Raw genomic sequence first — 16,065 nt, 5'->3', positions numbered from 1 at the left:
GCTGTGGTGGGACTGTTTACTCCATGGTAATCAGCAAATGCTACAATTCAGTCCTTTCCTAGAGCTGGATGGTAAACATTTACAAATACATCATTGATTTAGGCCAACCTCCATATTAGTTTGCTAGGACTGCCATAACAAAGTTCCACGAACTACCTGGTTTAAAACAACAGAGCTTTACTGTCTTGTAGTTAGAGAGTCTAGTCCAGAGTCTAGAAGTCCAAGATAAAGGTGTTGGCAGAGTTGGTTCCTTTTTGATGCTCTGAGATAGAATCTGTTCCTTGCCACTTCCAGGTTTTGGGCCTTGCCGTCAGTCCTTGGCATTCCTTGGCTAGTAGGTACATCACTGCAATCTCTGGCCACATATTCACATGGTGTTCTCCCCGTGTCTGTGTCCTCACAGAGCTCCATCTTCCTGTGTAGATGAGAAGATGGAAGTGTAAGTCCCGGTGTTCCTGGACTCAAACACCCTTTTTGTTGGGCCCTACCACATTCTGTTATTACGCAAATCCCCCTTTTGGTAAATGGGCACATCCTGTTCCTGATTCTTCTGGTTGGTTGAGGTGTTAACCAGATATGTACATTCATTTTCTGAGTTGGTAAGTATTGAGAGAGCCCTGACGGTGTGCCAAAGACTATGTTAAGGGATGGGTTTTGACCCATTTTGGTATAATTTCAGGGGTCTAGAATTGGTATTCCATATACCTCCTTCTTCAAAACCATAGCTGGTGAAACAGAAGTGGCGTGGACAGCCATCTGTGAAATGAAAGCTTTGGGTAAGTGGTGGTGTCTAGTTGGTTTTCATTTTAGTGTAAATCCTCTGTTTTCTTGAAATGGGTTTCCTTTAAAGACTTACTAATATTGTCCTGAGAGGATGCTGCATTAATTCAGAAGTCAGATCAAACTCTGTTCTTTGGGATTCATTAAAAACTAAAATACCTGGGGCCAAATGCTAGCCAGATGAATCAAATGCCACACTAAACCTGAGGCTACACCAAGTTGGACCTCTCTCATGCTCTCATTTGATACCACAAGCTCCTTAAATCTTACATGACTTTTTTGGGGGTTGGAGGCCTCTGAGAATGTAGCTAGAAAATTTTGATTATTAACCTGACTCTCCCTTTTGTTTCTCCTTTAAATTAAATTCTCTGAAAACACATAGAGGTGAACATTTCCCTGTTGGGTTTTTCCAACTAGTCGGCCTACTTTTTCCAGCGGATTTCTGTGATGACCAATACTGAGGTTGTAAACTAAATGCCCTCTGTCTGGGCTTAGCATCTGAAAGAAAGGAGAGAGGTACGTGGGCCACAGGGAGAAGCCGGACTGGAGAACTGGACACAACTTGCCTCTTCTCCAAGGCCAGCTAGCTCTGTTTGGCTTGGGCTGATTATTGCACTGGGGACTTTGAGTCAGTGTTAGATTATTTGAATCTTTCAAGAGAAAGTAGAGACCTTAAATTTCATCTAATTATCCCCAATTAAAAATTTTTGCTAATGACTTCTTTTTTTCTACATCATGAGGGCTGAAGTTATTGTCTTTTGGCTTTTGTCCAGTTTTCATCTCTGGTCTGCATCTTGGGCTCAGGTTGGAAGGCTTGTTGGGGATGCTGTCCGATGCCTTTGCAGCATCTATCCCCTGAACAGAGCCTCAGTTTCACATAGGTGCCCACCATCCTCTATGAAGCCAAACCCTTGCTTCTGTGTTGGGTTCATTTGGTTTACATCCCTTTTTAGTGAGTGGTTCACAACTGGCCATGTGATCTGACTCTGTTCAATAGAATGAGATGATGTGTGGGCTGGGCCCTCCCCAGAAAGCTGCATCTTTCCTTGAAGCCAGGGAATGGAATGGAAGGGAATAATTGGATTATGTTGATATTCTCGAGCTGCTGAATCAACCAGCCCCAAACCTTTCCTTCTGTCGGACATCCTTTTGTGTGAGATAATTCATTCTTTTTTGGTTAAGACAGCATGATTAGGCCTTACAAGCAGACTGGGCAAGAAACCTCGTCCCATTTCTCGACCCCATGCACTATTGGAGATAAAGATGGCTTTCCCTGATGCTCAGCTGTCACTGATTTAGGGATAGGCAATGGAAGGATTTCATCTTACATCTTTACTCTGATCCCTTGCTGTTGGTCCTTTGGATGATTATCTCAGATAATACTCTTTATTCCTGTTGAGTTGAGTGAACTCTGGGGAAGAGGAGTCTCGTTAATTACATATACCTGGGGGCTCAGAGTGAGGAGTGGTGTGCAACCATGTGTATGCCACCAGTGGCTAATGATCAGATTCAGCCTGATCATGTACTGAGGCCGCTGGTCTCTGTAAAAGGTTAGATATTAAATCTATAATAATTGAACTATTAAAATATTTGTGGAAATTATTCTTCAGATTGATTAGCCTTCATTATGGAAAGAGCCTCATCCTTCGGGGAAAGGCTGAATTGTGTTTAGTATAATCCAAGAAGTTTCGGGACCTTAGAAGTGTACAAAATAGAAAGGGGTCCCTGCCTGACCTTTGCTGTGAAAGCAAGTCAACTGGAAGCACCCCACCATTTCTAAACATTCCAGATGTTTCATCTTTTTTAATAAGAAATAACATTGCATTTAAAAATGTTTTCTTATTTCTATCCACTTATGTAGGTTATTCTTCCCAACCCTTTTTCAGTTGTTAAAAATTGAAGACTGCCATTTTACTGTTAATAGTATAGATAAGCTTGATCATACAAAATTGCTTTTCAGATTTAAATGGTCTTATTTGATCTAGTGTGGACAGGCAGTGAGAGGTATGGGGTAAGGAGTGTGAACTGTGATGTCACACTTGCCTGAGTGTGAATCCCAGCTCTGCAACCTACTGGCAATGAGACTGTGGCAAATTGTTTAATTTCTTTGTGCTCAATTTCCTGATATGTAAAATAAAGTAGTTATTGTGCCGACCTTTTAGGATTGTAAGGATTAACGATTCAATACACAAATCCATTTAAAGTGTTTGGAACAGTGTCTGGTGCACGGTAAGTGCTGTGTGTGTTTACCACGAGCATCGTCACAATCATGGTAATAAGATATGCAGCGCTACCCCTGGCTATGGCATCAGGCTCTGTTAAGAGGTTTTGAAAGAAATGAATCATTTGGTAGATGTAGTGTCACTGTCTCTGAGATTATAAGTGATTTATTGTTGGGTATAAAAAATTGCCCTGGGAGATAAGCATGGGGGAAGAAATGTCCATGGGGCAAGGATGCTGGGCTAAAGCCAGCTGTCTTCACAGCAGATGGATAACAATATTATATAGTGTGTTTGCCTAAATGGATTTGGCTATACTGAGGGTGATAAGAAGTATAGGAACTGATTGTTACTTAAGAGCTCAACACCAAAGCATGTGGCCTTTAATAAGACAAACATTCTCTGTTAAATGACCATTCCTTTCAAAGGTAGGTTGTTCTTTCATGTCATTCACTTAAATGTTATTTATTCTCTTACGGTTTCAGTCTGTTTTTCTGAATGGCTAAAGCAGCATGCGTTTTTGAACAGGAGTCCAAATCATCTTGTAATAATTAAAAGTATACAGGTCGAGCTAATGAAACCTGGCCTTGAATTCTGAAGACACCATGTACTGCCGTGATGTTGTAAGGACCTCAGACCACCTCACTTATGCTCAGTTTCCTCGTCTGTAAAATGGGGCTAACCATTCTCAGAACCTTTCTGTGTACATCAAATGGAATTATATAGGTAAAGTGACCAGCAAAGGCTTTCCTCCTCATTTTTTATTTTCATCTTTTTTCTGCTTTATTTTTAACCACCATCTTGGCTACCAATGTGACAAACTTGAAAGCTTTTTGAGGGACTTTATGTACGTTGTGCCATTTCTGCTGAGTTTTCTGAATCGGGAGCCTAAGGGGAAGGTAAAATTTTTCTTTCATTAGTAACTACATTTTTCTGATGGACTTCCAGTTTATTTGGAGCTGTTTTTCTGAAATTTGTGGGTGAATTAAGACAGAGATTGGCAGACTTTTTCTATGAAGAGCCAGATAGTAGAACTAGTTGGCTTTGCTGGCCAATATTGCAGTAGGACCTTCTCACTGTGGGTTGGAAGTAGCCATAAAGAACAGCCAACAAACAGGCCTGTCTGTGTTCCAATGGGGCTTCACTTAAGGACACTGAAATTTGAATTGCATATACTTTTCATTTGTCACAAGATGTTCTTTTGATTTTTTTCCTAGTCATTTAAAAGTGTAAAAACCATTCTTAGCTTGAAGACCATACAACAAGACAACAGAATGGAGTTTGCCAACCCTGCATTAAGGTTTTGATAAACGTTATATTATGAATAATCCATGCAACAGAGAAGGCTCTCATGTACAGAGCTTGTTTGGCCGGTATCTTGGGATCCACAGCATCCTTCTGTGCAATTTGATCAGGTCCAGACACTTTTCTTGGGTTTTCTCCACTGAGAAATGTTAAAGCTGTGAGCCCAGGTCACTGCTGGGCATGAATTGCCTGATTTCTTCCCTGAAAAGCTGTTAACTTCTTCAGTGCTTTTGAAAGGAACTTGAGCTTTATGCAGTCTCCAGCCTTATTTTGTTCCTTGGGTTTTTTCCTCCCTGCCTTCTCTGCATTAAAGGTGCATTAGTGTATTCTCAGTGCAACACTTTAGAGTTCTTGAAATGGGCAGAGAGCAGTTATATCCCATAATAGCAGGATAATCAATGGAAAGAGATAGATTACCAGGTTGTAAATCATGTGAGAGAATTTGATGATACGGCTTCGGAGGATTGGGACCCTATTACCCTTGTTCTGAATTCTCTGGTTCCTGGAATTAATTGTTTTTGTACTTGATTATTTGATGGAACAGCCTCTGCGATGAACGAGAGGGTGACAAAGAACAGGTCAGCTGTGTCCTGCACACTCCCTCCGGTCCTCACTGTTTGTGCTTACCCTGTATAATTTCAGACCTGCACATGGAATGCTTTCTATAGTCACAGTCAGCAGTGCAGAGTGAAATACACTTGGACTGTCAAAGAGTTAAAAGAACATTTTTTTCATATTCAGAAGTGAAGAAAATCATACCCATTAGATGAGGACACTCAAAAACCTACCATCATTCTTAGCAAACGCAATTACTGGCAATAAAAAGCAGAGCCTTTAAAAAAATATTTTTTTTAAGAGAAATCATGCCTTTTACTTTCTGACTTAATGCAGAGAGATAAAATATGCTAATGACATGTTTTTGTTTTTGTTTTGAAGGCATAGACCAGCAACATTTGGAACCTTTCATCTAGCAAATTTCACGTTCCTTTAAGCAAAGCATCAGGATTGCTTCAATATTTAGGTATTAATGTTCCCATGTGGCTCAGTCAGCTCTTTGAAAATGAAATTCTTGGCACTGCTGTCACAATTTAAAGCAAGACATGCTGAGGTCAAAGGGAATTGGTGTGTTTCTTAGATTAGAAAGATGTGTTGAGTCGAATGAACATCCTCTCAAGGTTGAATTACCGATTTTAAACTGCCCCAATTAGAGTGCCAGGTGCTGTCTTTGATGAGATTCAGGGAGGACAAATGACTTAATGGGTGGGAGAGACATTCTCTTTGTGTGGATGGAAGCTATGAAATCAGAATGAACTGGACATTGTTTATTATTGTGAGAAATGCTTACCTAAATTGAATATGGTGTAGTCTCATGAAGGCCTTAGAAAGAAGAGGGTAGGAGTGCACTCTGCTGTTTGTGAGCATCGTGAGGCAGGCAGAATCGAAAACCACCAGCAACAGATGTGACCTCACCACGTGCCCATCTGATCCAAGGGATTGGGAGGGTGAATACAGTTGTACTTACAAGGTGGTTTCATGGCCGGGCTTTCTAGGACAGTCCCCCAAGTCCTGTTGGCTTTACCTCCAAAAAAAATTGAATCTCTCTGGCTAGTGCCCTGCATCCCTTCTGCTACTGACTTGGTCTAGGCAATCATTTTGTCTGAATTAAAATGCGGTAGTCTCGCTGCTTTTAGAAACATCTTCCCCACCATACATGAAAAAATCCAGACCCTTGCCCTGGCTGGCGTCATCCAGCAGGCCGAAGGGTCACCAGTTTGATGCCTGGGTTGCAGGCCAGGTCCCCTGTTAGGAGTGTGCGAGAGGCAGCCGATTGATGTTTCTCTTGTACATCGATGGTTCTGTCCCTCTTTTCTCCCTCCCTTTGCCTCTCTCTAAATATAAATACATAAAATCTCAAAAAACCAAAAATCCAGGCTCTCACAGTGGACCTGCCTCCACTTCGCACACCTTCAATTTCACTCACTCACTTGCTCCGGTCTTTGGGGCTGGGATGGTCCAGCGGTCCTGGTAGCACATGTAGGTAGTTACCTGGATGGCATACTTGATGAGTACAGACAGACCCTGGAGCCAGACTGGTAGGTTCAAGTCCTGGCTGTAATAGTAACTAACCTTGTGACCTGGATGACTTACTAAAACCTTTCTGTTTCTGAGTTTCCTCGAAATAAGTTGGGCATAATAACATTTCTACTTGGTAGTACTTAATAATACTACATAAGGTGGTCATAAGGAATAAATGAGTTAAAATATGGAAAACACTTAGGACATTGCCTTGCACCCAGTGAGCATCGTATAAGAGTTAGCTGAAGGTTTGTTTTAATCAGCATCATGATTATCTCTGTCTACCCTTTGGGTTTTTGCATGGCTGATCCTTCTCTTGTACATCTCAGTTCCTGTCTTTTCTGAGTGACCTTCCCCATCTACCTTCTGAAAGGGCCCATCCCTTCCATAGCCACCCTGCATTATAACCATTACAAGTTAAACACAAATTCAACAACAAATAAAGGGACTCCACCCCCTCCCCAGACCATTTTGAATTTATTGTCATCCTGGTGCCTGTCATCTCTGAACAACTTGTATGTGTATTTCTTATAAACAAGGACATTCTCATACATCCATCAATACATCTATCAAAATGGAGAAATTAACTTTGATACAACATTACTATCTAGTCCTCAGATTCCATTCAAATTTGCCCTGATTGTCCCAATTAAAAAAACAAAACAATAACAAAAAAGTTTGGGATCATGTGCTCTTTGTTAGTCACCTTTGTTTCTGGAGCAATTTCTTAGGCATTCCTGGTCTTTACAACGTACCTTGATAATTTTGAAGATAACCAATTATTTTGTAGACTGTCCATTAATTTGAGTTTGTCTGAGGCTTCCTCAAGATTAGATTCAGAAGTGATGCTCTGTTTCTTTCAATGCATCTTATTACCTGATTTCTTTGTGTCCCATTGCTGGTGATGTTCACTTTGATCACTTGATAGAGACAGCACCTGCCAGGCCTCTCTGTTGTAAAGTTACTCCCCCACGACCCCCCTGTCGTAGTAAGTATTTTGTGGATAGGTACTTTAAGACTATCTCTAAACTTTCATCTTGTTTATTAATTAGATCAGATGGGACTCATGGATTTCTCTTTTATTTATTGCTTTATAAAGTTACTATCAGTATTTTGAAGTTAACCACATTTTTTAGATAGTGGGAGTTCCTTCTAGCTGGTTCCTCTGTCCTTTTGACATGTGTCACCATCATTATTTGAGCACTTCCTTACTTTATGGAACAAAAAGTTCTAGGTTTCTCTTGTACTTTGCTGGCCCCAGCCCTGGATTCACACAGAGCTGAGGAGCCTTGGAACTCTGATTAAGATAAGAATGATTTTTAGAAACCAAGATGGGGATTAGGTGTATTCATTGCTTGTGAGATGTTGCAGCGCCAGATGTTTTTAGTAGAAACATCTAAGGATTTTATGTGTCTATGTATGTACATACACACAACATTTACATCTATTTACTTCTGTTTTTTATGTATTAAAAATCATGAGTTCACTACTTCTAATTCCAAACATTTCAACAATGTGTGGTTCAACTTAGTTTTTCTCCTTTCATATATATTTAGATTTTATTTATTTACTTTTAGAGAGAGGGGAAGGGATGGAGAAGGAGGGAGAAAAACATCAATGTGTCAGAAATACATCGATCGGTTACTTCTCACATGGCTGGAGACATGTTGCCCGCAACCCAAGCATGTGCCTTGACTGGGAATTGAACCAGTGACTTTTTGGATCACAGGCCAGCACTCAGTCTACTGATCCATACCAGCCAGGGCTGTATTTTTAAAAAATCTTCACCTGAGGACATTTTTCCCCTCATTGATTTTTAGGGAGAGAGGAAGGAAGAGAGGGAAGCATTGATTAGTTACCTCATGTACATGCCTGGACCAGGGATCATCTGTGACTCTACTGGGGGCTGCATGTGTCTGAACTGGGGATTGCACCCATGCTGGACCAGGGACCAAACCCACAACTCAGGCATGTGCCCTGACCGGGACTCAAACCCACAATCTTTTGGTTACAGGACAATGCTTTAGCCAGCTGAGCCACACTGGCCAGGGCTCCCCTTTCTGTATTTTTAACTCCCTTGTCTGACATCGAGTAAACTGGCTTCCACTATCTTGAATATATATACTTATTCAATCAGTCCCACCCATTTTGGGCCACTGTTCCATATAGACACACTCCTCAACTCTCTGAGATGCCAGCCTTCTCCTTGCCAGGTACAGAAGCCCACCTCACCATACTTGGATGCCCCTTCTGGACAAATGATGCTTTTTGTGCAAAGAATGCTTTTTCCTGCCAGAGAGCAGTTTCATGTCAAGATACACAGCTGGGCAAGAAGGTTATAGGGGTTGTATTTCTCTTCTGTCAGTTGACCTACATGCTGTGCATCAAGTGCCCAACTTTATGTGGCAGCCCTGGTGATTCTACCCCTGATTGCAGGTTGAGGTAGACTCACTGGTTGATGCTAGCCTCCTAATCTGCCCATAACGCACTTTGGGACCTAGGGGTGACTGCTGTTCCTGCAGGTATGCTCCTGTGTGAACCGAGGAGAGTTGAAGTTAAGCTACCAAATTACTAAGACACATGGCCAAACCCCATATCAAGGGACAGAAGCACACTGTGGGAGGAATTGTAAATTGAGTGGCAAAGTACCTGGACACAGGGACAATGATCCAGTCTACTACAAAGAGGTCAGATTGTTTGCCAAAGGCTAATGCATTAATAAGTGGTAAAGCTAGGAATCAAATGAGGTCTGTTCAATTAGGGTGTGGACATTTAATTGCTGTTCTATTGCTCCTGGATAAAATAATCAGGGTCTTTATCTGCATATGTGTTTTATCAGGGTGTCGTCGTCGTCAGGAGCCGTCCGTCTTGAGAGACATGGTGTAGCTTCTTAAGAGTCTATCTGCACCGCCGAGAATGGCTGTGCAGTCCGACTCGGGAGTGACACGGTATCTGTCTCCTCCCGTGTTGAATCAACATCTTGTGATGACGCTGGAGTGTCCTCTCCAGTGAAGCTGAAGCTACAGAGCCTGGGCAGGGTGATATGGAGGGTCTGCTGTTGCCCATGCAGCAGACACCCCCTCTCTTCGCAGCTGAAGGGTCCAAGGGAAAGACGGAGTCAATACAGCTTGGCTTCAGGTGCGCTGCAATTTAAAAGGGTGTTCTCTTCTTGCTTTTTCCTGCCTTCTGGTACATAGAAAGTTTCCTTTCAATATGATAGTGTTAATCAGATAAAGAACTACTTCTAAGACCAGATGGCCTTCATTTCTTTCTTCCTGATTAGCTGTATGAAGCTAATTGTCCAACTAAGAAAGGGTTAATTTTACAGGCTTCCATGGGAGGTGCACTTACTGTTTATAGCTTTCCAAGCCCTTCTTGCCTTCCTTGCCAGAGTTTGTGTGCCAGCAGCGCAACCAGCATCTAACACCAACGAGTTTTGGAAGAAGATGGATTTTTACAGGAGTCACCGCATAGTGGGTAGTAGGAGAACACTCCTTTTTTAATCTTGCAGGCTAACGGTGTTCATGTGTTGCTCTTAGTTCCTTCATTTTATGTCTTCTTTGTATTTGTCTTATTTTAAGTGGCTGTGTCTGACAGCAGGAGTTTGTATAGTGGTTTTCATTAATGTTCTCTACAAAGGGCTGATTGTACCTGAGACCACATTAAGAAATTAAAATATAAAAATTACACTGAATTCTAAATGTGCAGGGGCCAAAACGTACTTGGTAAAACTTATTATTTAGTGTGTCAGAAAAACTATTTTGCATCAGTGGAAATATTACACTGAAGCATTGTGCCTCTGATGCAGAGTAAACATGATAGTGGCTGGAATATAGGATTAGCCATGTGCTTTTTGAAAGGTGGCAGGCTTAAAAAATCCATTTGTGTTTTTGGCAAGTTGTCTTAACATAATCCACACACCTTTCTGATTTAAAATATGAAAGTTTAAGTATATACTGAAGTTAAGTAAAGTCTTCCAAGTCTAGCCTTCAGTGTTAGATGTGTGTGTGTGTGTGTGTGTGTGTGTGTGTGTGTGTGTGTGTCTATATGTCATGCTCACATTGAATTGTGCATTCACATTGCATTCCCTTGCAAGGATGTGCCATTTTTAATTAAGACTAAAACATAGTGGGATATTCTAAATTAGGCCTGATTATAATTGCAGATGGCAATTGAGCTTTTGAAAGCTGGTTTCTTTAACTGTTAAATAAAAATCGTCTTTTTTAGTGTTGGTTTGCAGAAGCTCAGCAGTGTTTGTTTAGGGAAGGAAAAAAAATCCTTTCACCTCTTTATTTCCATTGCACTAATTATTACAGCATATCCATTAAGGGGTGTGATGTGGAAGAAATTTTTCTGAAGGCTTTTTTTGACAGTTGATTAAATGAAAATTTTTGGCCCATAAAAGTGAACTTCCTAGCGGTTTTCTGTTGATGAATATGGAAAACCATATTCATCACAGGTATTTCCCAGATAGTTATTGTGCTAATGCAATAATAAAGTTGCACAATTTTTTTATTATTATAAAGAGAACTTTTGACTATTAGTAGACTTTCAATGATCAAAATTAGGACCTCAGCACAACCTTCTACTGTTTGGTAGGCAAACTTGACTTTGTTCCAGTGTCCCGTAAAGATTTATGGGCATGATAGACTTATATTACCTGGGTATGCAATGCATTTATGCATGTTTTTTCCCTGTTTATACAACCCATAGACATAAAAGTCCTGCCTCTGTTGATGTATTTGATCTTAGACTGGCAGTTTGCAACCAGGGGTTTGCACTGCACCCTGCTGCCACAGACATTTGTCTATCTCTGGAAATAGTTTTGATTGTCGGGACTGGGAGGTGGTGTTATCATTTGCTAGGTAGAGGTCAGGGATGCTGCCAAATATCATACAGTGCACAAGATAGCTGCCCACAGGAAAGAATTATCTGGTCCAGAATGGCATTAGTGAGGCTATTGAGAAATCTAGCCCTAAACAGTGACCTCCTTGTGCCTCCCTTTGTCTCCCACTTAAAAATGGGATTCACCATGAATCTCTTGTATTTTATCCTCCCATCACAGTACCAGTGGGTACTATATTGAATTAAACACAGAAGTCAAAGGTGAGTGATGGGCCAGCAATGTGTTAGGTCAGTGATATCTTGGACAGACACAGAGTTTGCGACAGGCCAGGTAGTATATTTATTTCGGGCTTTGAGGAAATTGAGATGCTCTATCCCTTGGGATGTCTACCTTTGTTAGAGTGGATGTTGTTCTTAAATGTTAGCTCTAGTAGGTGATCTATTCATAAAAAGTTGGTGATGAAACCATCTTCATAAACAAAAACATAGTTGCGTTTCTCCTTCACAGTGCTTCTGCCTAATGAAGATTGGCTGTGTACAGCCAACACTGCTTAATTTTGTTGCATTTTGTACACAGCTACAGCTCAGAAAATTAAAGAGACCAGGGAACTAGTATTGAGTAGAATAATAAAAGGACTTTTTTGAATGGAGGCACTTTTGATGTGGTTTTTACTTTTTTTCTGCCTTATGTGACTAGGGGATATCATGGGGCTTATAAACAGTTGATAACAACGGGTCGCATTTACATTTTGTAGCTTGCACAGCCCCCCTCCTTCAAGCACATGTGTGGGGAATTGAAATTACAGTTTGCCTATTATGTGTTGGCAGTAATCTTTCAAAAAAAATTTTTATGATTCAAAATCAGGCAGCCAGCAGCAGTAGCCAGTGATATATGGTGCTATTGATGGGAATTGAATTTGCAAAGGGAAAATGGGATTTGGTTGCAGTATGAACTCCTAATGACGTGGCCCCATAGATTTGTAATGCTCAAACATTGTTTGTGCCCAGAATCAGCTAGGAATCAAATACCTTTCAAAGAGAGACTCAAATGAAACTTGAATTTTTTTTCTAGCTAATGGAATTGTTCCAACATGATGTCATTTAGTTTGGCTATTGAAGGTACTGGATGTTAACAGACAACCCTTCTAATAAGTGAGTGGATCACTGGTCTTCATTGATCTCATTAATTGTTTTATCAGTAAAATTTGGACATGTGCCCCTAATATATGCATATTTCAAAAATCAATTTGGTATATGTGGTTTTAAACTAAAATCGTCGTCGTCGGCAGCCGTCCGTCTCGAGAGACGATGGCTACAGAGCCTGGGCAGGGTGATATGGAGGGTCTGCTGTTGCCCATGCAGCAGACCCCCCCTCTCTTCGCAGCTGAAGGGTCCAAGGGAAAGACAAAGTCAATACAGCTTGGCTTCAGGTGCGCCGCAGGAGTTGCCGGTGTTGACTACAATGTCAAACCGCCTTAGGGACTCCGGCTCCGGATTTTCTGTCGGGGTTTACTCCCTTAGCCTTTCCCCTGAAGAGGTATGCCGCAAGGCAGCGGAGGTTTTTTGGAGTCAGAGTTTTCCTTCTCTGTTTAAACTAAAATATTATGTACATTATAAAACATAAAACATGTAAAGCACAAGGTAAAGACAATAGAAGGTTAAATACTTTTCCTGTCCCTGAGGAATTATCTTATGCAGTTGTGGTTGCTCAGTGCTGGAAATGACGGGTGTTGCCTTAGGTTACACTGTCAGGTGATGGGCAGTGTCAAGTAATGAAGAAGATTGGGCTTTTTCTCTTCCATGTTGCAGGCATCTTGTTGAAATAGTAGTCCTTAATCTTGAACCTTCACTGTGTGTAATGTGTGCTGCAGATGGGATTGGATTAATACTCAACATTCAGAAGTGGTTCTCTGCCCAAGGTAGGAAGTGTAGGATAGAAACAGAGTAAGTCAACTAGAGCCAACATCTCAGTTTATTTGGATGCTGTACCTTAGAAGTTTTACTTCCTGATTCATCTCGGTGATTTTCCTTCTTTGTTTCCCTTCATTTCTTCTTTCCTTTTTTATGCCATGGGAAACTGAGGCAAACCATTTGCCATGTTTTTCTCCTCTGAGGTCTTCTTTCAGTATGGGGTTTGAAGTTAGAATAATTATGTATTTGAGCGAGTGAATGAAGGAATCAATAGATTTATCCCTTAATCTAAGCTATACTGGTTAGGTTATCTTGGTGGCAAGTAAAGTCCTCTGGTTCTGTTTTCTTATCTGTGAAATGGGAATCATTACTAACCCATGTAGTTTTCTGTTGGATTAATTAAGGTGCATGTGAAGCAGCCAGCACAGGGCCTGGCATCAGGTAAATGCCCATTCAGCTATGGTATTATTATTGTCACAGCAGCCCCTGTCCTTGGAATTCTTGAAAGTATTTTTTGAAAGTCTTCACTCACTTTGGCCAACACTGATTTTCCTGACCTCAGAGCTCTTAGACATCAAAATGGCAAGTGGTACAGTATTTGCTGGGTACGATTATATGATTATTTACCAGTAAATTTGGTTTTTGGAGGGTGGAAACCAAGTCTTTGTTTTGTCATCATGCTGAGTAATCAAATAACTAATTCTTAAGTTGTTAGGTTAATAGTATTTTTCTTCTTTTAATCCTCACTTGAGGACATTTCTTCATTGCTTGTAGAGAGAGAGGAAGGGAGAGAGACAAACATTGATATGAGAGAGAGAGAGAAGTGCTCATCGGTTGCCTCCTGTAGGCACCTGGACTGGGGATCGAACTTGCAACCTAGGTATGCACCCTGACTGAAATCAAACTCACAACCTTCTGGTTATGGGGTGATGCTCCAGCCAACTGAGCGACACTGGTCAGGGTGGTGAAATGACTTTTTTGTGTCATATCAGAAGACAGCTTTTGATTGAGTCAGAATACTTGCTTTGGAATTATAGGAGGTAAGCCAGAATGAATTTAGAAAGGAAGTTTTGCTAATTGTAATTAGTGCTGAACAGAAGTTAGTATACTTCTGTAGTTTTCCATTGTCAATCACACTGGATAAAAAATTGTTTTGCTATTATTTTTAAGTGACAGATTGCAGAACATATTTTAAGAACTACCATCCAGTTTGATTTGGAAGATTATGTTGTTGGAATTTTAGACATGGTAGGTAAAGACTTAATTTTACTAAATAACAGGGACTTAAGAATCTTGTAAATTACTTTTTTCTTGCAATTGCAAGTGTTTTTCTCTGATTTATTATAGAAGTAATTGTAAATCTTATTACCAAATACAGTTAAACTTTTCATGTCTTTAAAAAAAATGATTTAAGGGACTAGGTTTTTTAAAAAATTGATTTCAGAGATGAGGGGGAGAGGCCACCGATTTGTTGTTCCACTTATTTATGCATTCATTGGTTGCTTCTTCTGTGTTTTTCTGTGTGCCCTGACGGGGATCAAACCCACAACCTTGGAGTATGAGGATGACTAGCCAACCAACTAAGCTACCTGACCATGGCTTCCTGTCTTTGAGAATCTGTTTTCTGGTTTTGTTCATTCTGTAACAGGCTTACTGTAATAGGCAAGAAGTATAAACTGTGTGGCTTACTGAGCTAAGTTGAAGGGCGGTATAATTTGGTTATTTCCAGTTAGCAAACTGCCTCTTAATGAATCAGAATAAGTGCCTCAGTCACTTCCTTTTTTACAAGTTGTCTTTAGGAAGGCGTATTTGCACCCTAAAAACAAGAAAGGGAGCTTATTACTTTGTGACTTTTACTAAAAGTGGTAATATCCTTATTTTCCTGACCTAGAATTTTAGATACCACCACTGAGGCTAAGAGAGAGGCTGATTTTGCATGGTGTGTCTTAGTATCAGGCAAATAGTCTCACATGCATATTAAGCTGATGCAGTAGGGTTTCTTTAATTGCAAGCGGTGGGATGGATTCTGAGTTAAATCAAAACTTGGCATTAGAAGGGTACTACTGTAGATCTGTCCTCACAATGAAGTAAAAGTGGGATAGCCAACTTGGATAGGGCAGGAATTAGGATAGTGGGAGCTAATGGACGAGTGTTGTTGGAATGAGTTGGTCCCTACTCATGACACTCCACTCAAGAACTGGAGCTGCCTCTGGGAGAGATTCTGGTTGGCTTGGCTGGGGAGGACAGGATGCCTACCTGAATAATGCAGAGGAAAATTGAGGGGTTATAACTTGGAAAAGTGGGAGGAAATGACCATGAGGTTAACTGCAAGCCTGGGAGATCATTCTCTTCAGGTTACCTGTTAAGTGGCTTCAGTCAGAAAGTAGATTACCAAATGCTGGAAGGGCTCTGAATTCCTTAAGAAAGCCCTGATGGGTGAGTGACTTGCTCGGGCGGGGTGGGGGGGGGGGTGCTGCAACTGTGGATGCTCAGGCTAGTTTTCCTTACCTTAGCATCAAGCAGAGACTTTGGTTCCTGAGTGATGTTATCTAACATTGGGAAAGAAAATCTCTCCCAATTAACAGTGTATTGACAATGAAGTGGAGCAGGTGCCTCTAATCTGTAATCGAAAAGGAGCAATTAAAGACGAGGTGTAGAAAACTTAAGTTGCTGTTTGCAGAAGCCTCATAAAGGACTACCTGTGAAAGGCCTCCCTTGTTTGAGAATTGGAAATATCATGGGGTAGATGTGAAACACATGTGATGGCTTGGACCTACAGCAGCCGTTTTGGGATCATGAGGGAAAGGCCAGGGGAACTGCAGAATGAAGTACCTTTGAGTTGCTGAGTGTTTACTTGCAGCCATCTACCTGCAGTCTTGTTATTGGAAAGAAATCAATCCTTATGTGTTTAAACCCTTACAGTGGTTCT

At 40.9% G+C, this 16,065-nt stretch overlaps 1 protein-coding gene and 1 long non-coding RNA gene across 3 annotated transcripts in view; both read left to right on the top strand.

Annotated features, from left to right (window-relative positions):
* Positions 1-16,065, top strand: part of PTPRG (protein tyrosine phosphatase receptor type G) — a 721,348-nt gene that overhangs the window by 49,188 nt on the left and 656,095 nt on the right. The gene's annotated exons all lie outside the window — the stretch shown is intronic.
* LOC150004766 (uncharacterized) overlaps positions 1-16,065 on the top strand; it is a 66,661-nt gene that overhangs the window by 10,797 nt on the left and 39,799 nt on the right. Inside the window, exon 5 of the long non-coding RNA XR_016512402.1 lies at positions 680-776. This is a non-coding gene — a long non-coding RNA (uncharacterized LOC150004766). The remainder of the gene's footprint in view (positions 1-679; positions 777-16,065) is intronic.

The sequence above is a fragment of the Furipterus horrens genome, unplaced genomic scaffold, assembly GCF_987537825.1.
Source record: "Furipterus horrens unplaced genomic scaffold, mFurHor1.1.pri manual_scaffold_7, whole genome shotgun sequence".
In the NCBI taxonomy this organism is placed as follows: domain Eukaryota; kingdom Metazoa; phylum Chordata; class Mammalia; order Chiroptera; family Furipteridae; genus Furipterus; species Furipterus horrens.
This window is presented reverse-complemented; position numbering and strand designations above follow the sequence as displayed.